Raw genomic sequence first — 6,000 nt, forward strand, 5'->3', positions numbered from 1 at the left:
TTAGAAGAGGAATGACTTGTGTGGAGGCTTTGCCAGTGCCACACCTCGCTGGGTGATCAGTCAGCCTCCAGAAGAAACCCATGAGCCCGAGGGGCTCTGAGCAATGGAACCCTCATCCCGGTTTGGTTGCCTCCTCCCCACTTTAAAAATCATTTTGCCTCCTTGAGCTGATCTTTAAAATCAAGGAAAAAGAGGAGGATGAGGCACGGAGGGCAGGGAGTTTGTCCTCAGCTGTGCACAGAAAGCTGGGCGAGGAGTGACAGCCCTTGGGGTGGGGGCAAGGGGAGCAGATACCCCATCCTGATATTGCCACCTCACCCCTCAGCTGTGGGTGAGCCCTGAGCTGCCCCAGAGCCACAAACATCACTGGGTGATGCTGCCTGTGGATGGCCACAGCACTGGCAGCAGAGTCACCTTGCTGTCACCATCCCTGCTCCCACCATGGCCATTCCTGTGTTTCAAGGCTCAGGTCCCACTGTGAATCCCCATCTCTGTGCCTGTTGTATCCCGAGGAACGCAGCTCATCCATGGATGGGCTGTCCAGAAAGGCACCTGTCATACCAGGTGACACCACCAGAGCAAAGGCCACTGCAGCAGTGTTTGCAGTGCTCCAAACCCTGCACAAACCCTCACTGATGTCCCAGGACAAAGCAGGGCAGATCTCAACCAGTGCCAGCTCACGCCACCACCAATTTCTCCAAATATCAGACAGGGACCAGCACTGTCTTACTCACACGAGGCCACCAGGCTCCTGCCCCACAGCACTGACAGCAGCTGGAGCCCTTGGAAAGTCCCAAACTGTCCCTTTTGTGACAACAAAGGCTCTGAAACACAAACCCCACCAGCCCCAGTCCCTCGAGCAGTGCCCTCATCTTAAGGGCAGAAAATTTTGACATCCTACAAACCATCAGCAAAAAAAAGATGTCAAGGCTGAAACTGCTGCTGGCACTGGTCCTGCTGGGGTGTGGGAGGGATCCAGCTACAACGAGGAGGGGGTCAGTGAGCAGCAGCCCCCTCCCTTGGGCTGCAGCTCTGCCCACACGGGATATCTGCAAAGGCTCCGGCTTTATCGCCCTGCATGGAAGGAGGAGGAAAGGCTGGAGGGGGGGAAGAGGGAGAGGAAAAATAGCCCCTTATTCCACTTTCATCAAGGAAGCATCCAGCCGTCCAAAAAATTTAATGTCATATTTTAGCAAGAAAAACAGCTGTTGTGGTACTTTAAGGCCCAGCATATTTTGGCCAGAGCTGCATGTTGTGGATATTGGCTGAGTCAAGGTTAGCTGTTAAAAGGCAGAATCCTAGTCCTGTATGAAGAAACATCGCGTTCCTCTGTATTCAGATAATATTTACTTCCAAGCCTGTTTTGTTTTGTTTTTTTCTCCCTCCTGGAGCACAGCCTGGTCCTGGGGCTGTGGCTGCCCTTGGCATTGCTGCTCCCTGGGAAGGACAGAGCAGTTTGGGGGTGATGGGAGCAATGGGAAAAGCAAGGGAAGCTCTGCCTGGCACCTCATTCTTGAGCTTCACCCTCTGATTTTCAGCCCTGCCAGGCTTTGTTTGAGCCATGCCCGGTGCACAGGGCCAGAGAGGGGGACAGGAGTTGGGATTGGGGGTGGCAGCTCCATCCCAGCAGCACAGGCACTGACAGGTGGTCAGTCACATCCCCACGGTGATGAGTGAGGATGGGGACACTGAAAATGCCACTGGTCCTATGGCACAGCAGCCACAGACCTCTCACCACTCAGTTTGAGTCAAACTTTCATTCCTGCCAAGGGGGAAAGATGCCAAAAAACCCATGGCAGAAAAAAGGGGAGCAGGATCCCACACCACCAATCCTCTGCTGGCCATGAGGGGCAGCTCCCCCCTGGGTAAGGTGCCATTAACCCTACAAAAATTTAGTGTAATTTTAACACAGTGCTTTGCAGCTTTAAGTTTTTATAACTTTTTTCTGTCAGAGCAAATCTATTTGAAGCTGTCACCTATTTAAACACCTGTATCCAGTGGTGGTCCCCAGCTTGGCCATGCTGTCAGGGGACAGGTCTGTCCTGCCCAAAGGTCTTTGTGAGGCAATTCCTTCCAGCTCCCACCTGTGCTGTGAGAGTCCTGGGGCGAGCAAGGTGGGCAGGGGTGAATTTCTACTGGAAATGAAACCCCAAAAACCCCAAAAGAGGCCATGGAGCCCTCAGCTCCCCAGCCTCATGCGAGCACTGTGCCACCCAGGCTGGAAGTGACTCATCTTCTCGTAAAGCTGGTTTGCTAAGGAAGAAAGAAAAGCCTTTGCCACAAAACAATTCCTCTTTGCCTGCCAAGCTCAGCAAGAGCAATCCACGCTGTCTCTGCTTCCCTGGAGCATCCCACTGTGGTGCCACCTTTGGAGCTGGACCCTCATCTCCCTGCAGCACCAGAGTTTTCCCCTCCATCTCCCATGCCACGCCAAGCCCTCACCACAGAGCCACCAAACACAGCCCCACATGGATCACTAAACCCAGACACTTGGAGAGAAAAGGCTGTGGGTGAAAAAAAAAAGGAAAAAAAGAAAAAAAAAAAAAAGATTAAAAAAAAAAAAGTCCATGGTGGAACCACAATGTTTATAAAATGGGTCACTGAATTATACATAAAAATATTTTCCTTGTGGATGCAATTACTTCCTGGACTTGTTATTGCACAGATGCTTAAGTTTGCCTCAAGCAGCTCCAATAAATGCTTTACAGTCTGCAAGATCAACAGTAGCAGCGCTGGAGCGGATTGAGCAGCGCTGGTTCAAATTTGTCAGAAAACCACACAGTGTTTTCATGCGCACGTTTTAGAAACCCAAACAAAACCATTCCCAACCGTCGTGCTCCCTTTCCTTACGCTTTTTAATGGCTTTCACATGAGCTCCTCCAGACACGGGCACAGCCCCAGGGGCTCCAAACACCCAAAAGCTCTGGGAGCTCCCGGGAGGGGACAGGGACGGAGCCAGGGGTGACCTCCCATCCCTTCTCCTGGATTTTCACATCCCATCCTCCTGCAAGGGCTGCTTCACCCCTCAGGGACCCGGGGGACAGTGGGATGTGCAAGGGGCTTAAGAGGCTTTCCCAAGGGAAATGAGTTTTGGGGTCAGCCCTACCTGCCGCAGCGGCTGAGGGTGACCCAGAGTTCAGGGGCTGCAGGGGACACACGGGGGTTTAAAAGTGTAGGGACCATCCCAGAGGAACTGCAGCAGAGCTGCTGGGGAGGGAAAGGAGCTTGGTGCCATGGGCACACGGCTCTGAGTTAACCCCCATGGCAAGGACACATTCTGGGGGGTTTTTCTCCTCTATACAGTCACAAAATTGAGAGAAACTCAAAGTCCTGAAGGTGCCTGAGGATTTTTCTAATGTACACAGGGCTTGCCCTAAAGGTCCCTGAATAAAATTCTGGTGCACCAAGAGCTTCTGAAAGCTCCAATCCACTTTGGTTTAATTTTGGATTATTAAGGATATTAAGTGTTACTTTCAGTGATATTGATTGGGAAAGCAGCTGAGGGCTGAGGTGTTGGGGACAACCCAGGATCCCAGAACAGGGCACTGTTACACCATTAAAATAATGTAATATCTGCCCAGAAATCCTTAAGACTCACTGCAGGACTAACAGGTGGCTGTAACAAGATTATCTCATTTACAGATCAGCAGCAGGACAGAAATGTGTTTTCAGTTCTCTGTTTTTACTCCAAATTTCATCCACAAGATTTTCTGACAGCAGGATAAACAGGTTAAAAGGTACCTATAAAAATGGGCTTATCAGAAGCCCCTGATTCTTCTGCTTTGAGTGGGAGCTGTCTCCCACTGATCCTTGTATGGGAATCCCAGCTCATCTTGGCCTTTGTATAGGATTCTGCAGCAGAGGGAGGGAGAAGGTAGCATCAGGTCTGCTCAAAGTCCCAAATTAGCCACAAAACTAAAAAAAAAAAAATAGCATTCCTGTCCTGGATCTCAGCCAGGGGATGGAGCAATTCAGGAGATGAGGATGCAGTCACCAGCAGATGGCTGCAGGGTCTGTGGGTCCCAGTGCAAAACTCCAGGGAAATGGCTGTGGCCAAAGGTGGGAAAAGCAGGGCCCTGAACCTTGGGATGGTCCTGACAGGCTTGGAAATGCCAAGAGCATTTTTCTTCCCAAGACAAAGCAGCTGGGAAGCACCACAAAGAAGGTGCCCCACAGTGTGTGGGATTTCTGTGGGATTTCACCAGGGCTGGGCCCAGCCAGCTCCGCTCCCTAAGCCAGCAGTGCCCGGGTTGGAGGGGTCAGACCCTGCTCCAAGGTGTGATTTGTGGCCATAGACAGCACAGTGCAGGGACAGGAGATCCCTGGAGGCAGCACAGCATCCCACAGAGCATCCCTGGTACCCTGTGCCAGCCCCCACAGCAAACATGCAGCAGCTCAGGTGTCCCCAACCCCTGCTGTCCCCAGGGCTCAGCCCTCTGTGGGCTCTCCCTGGCTGCTGGCACACTCCAATCCCTCTGTCCCACACCCTGGCATCCTCCATCCTCCCAAAGCCTCCTGATTTTGCCATTTGGAGCCGCAGCCGAGCTCCAATGTGTTCCTCATTAGGAGGGGCAGACAGCCCAGCGCGGGAGTCTGAGCCCTGATCGCCTTTCCAGTTGGTATCTGTCAGCAGATGTACAAGTGCTGGGATATTTTAGTGGGCATGTGTGGGACAGAGCCACTGGGGTTTTTTCCAGCTGGGGGGGATGGATAAAACACCATGGCTCAAGGCTGTGAGGGACAGCAGGTCCAGGGAAGGCAGCTCTGCTGTGGTTTATTTTACCAAGGGCTCTGTTGGAAGAAGTGGTGATGAAGTTAACAGCCTGCGAGCCATAATTGGCTCACATTAAAGCAAGGAAATTATATGTTTTGTTTTCCTCTTTTTTTTTTTTTTTCTTTTTAAATCATATTAAACAAGCCAAGGAAGGAGCAGGCAGCAGCTCTCAAGAGTTTAGGGGGAAGATTTTTTGTCCCAAGTGTAAAGAAATCCAGTCCTTGCCATCAAAGACAAAGTAACTTCAGCAGAAGTGGAAAAGGGAAGGGGGGATTCCATAAAAATCCAGGTTGTGGCATCACAACAGGCACTGCTCCAAAGCCTGCTCCAACGGGACACAGTAAAAATAAAAGTGTACTTAAAATTCTTCTTCAAATAATTTTATTTATCCTGCCACCTGCCAGCAAACACAGGGCATCAAAAACCTTGCTGGTGCCTCTGGATGTGCAGGATGTTTCTTGCACTTGTTCCTAAAATTCAAATTTTAACCCCTGTGGCTGCATCCTGCACGTGGGCTGAGCCTGGTGGTGTTGGAATCTCTGTCCCAAGGTCACAGGTCAGCATCAGCCTCTCAAGCCTGCCCCAGAAACATCCCTGCAGGGATTCCCACACACGAGCAGCCCTGTGCTCACCAGGTTTTCACCCAGCACCCAAACCCCATCCTGGCTCAGCACCAGGGCACCGAGAGACATCAGGGCCCATCCCAGCTGGAAGCAGCCACATCCCAGCTCATCCTGCCCAGTGCTGGATTTTGTGGAAAATCCAAAAGCACAACATCCCTGGAGACACCCAGCCCTGCACAGGTGACCCCAACCACAGCATCCTGGCCAGGCAGGGCAGAGCCAAGGGGTGCAAGGACATCCAGGGGTCCCTCCCTCTGTCAGGAGCCACCACAGCCCTGGGGACATCCAGGACCCAGAGCAGTGTCCTGCCCTGACACTCAAAGCTGTCACAAAAGCCACAGCGAGTGCCAAAGTTGCCACATGAAATAGGAGGGGCCTGAAACCCACAACCTTTCCCCACATCCCCTTTTTATCCACTGTCCCAGTTTCACTTGTACCCACAGCCACTGGAATTTGCGAGTCACGAAAATTCATGTGACCTCCAAAAAAACAACAAAGTCCCACAAGCAGGTTAAAATATCCCACTTTGGGAACATCCCCCACCCAGCTGAAGGGCACACACACATCTTCCAGCTCATCCCAGCTCCTGAGGATAGCCAGGTT

At 51.8% G+C, this 6,000-nt stretch overlaps 1 long non-coding RNA gene across 1 annotated transcript in view; it reads right to left on the minus strand.

Annotated features, from left to right (window-relative positions):
* The window catches only part of LOC117245232, a 33,662-nt gene that overhangs the window by 26,504 nt on the left and 1,158 nt on the right, over nt 1-6,000 (minus strand). The gene's annotated exons all lie outside the window — the stretch shown is intronic.

This window comes from Parus major, chromosome 17 (genome assembly GCF_001522545.3).
Source record: "Parus major isolate Abel chromosome 17, Parus_major1.1, whole genome shotgun sequence".
Classification (NCBI taxonomy): domain Eukaryota; kingdom Metazoa; phylum Chordata; class Aves; order Passeriformes; family Paridae; genus Parus; species Parus major.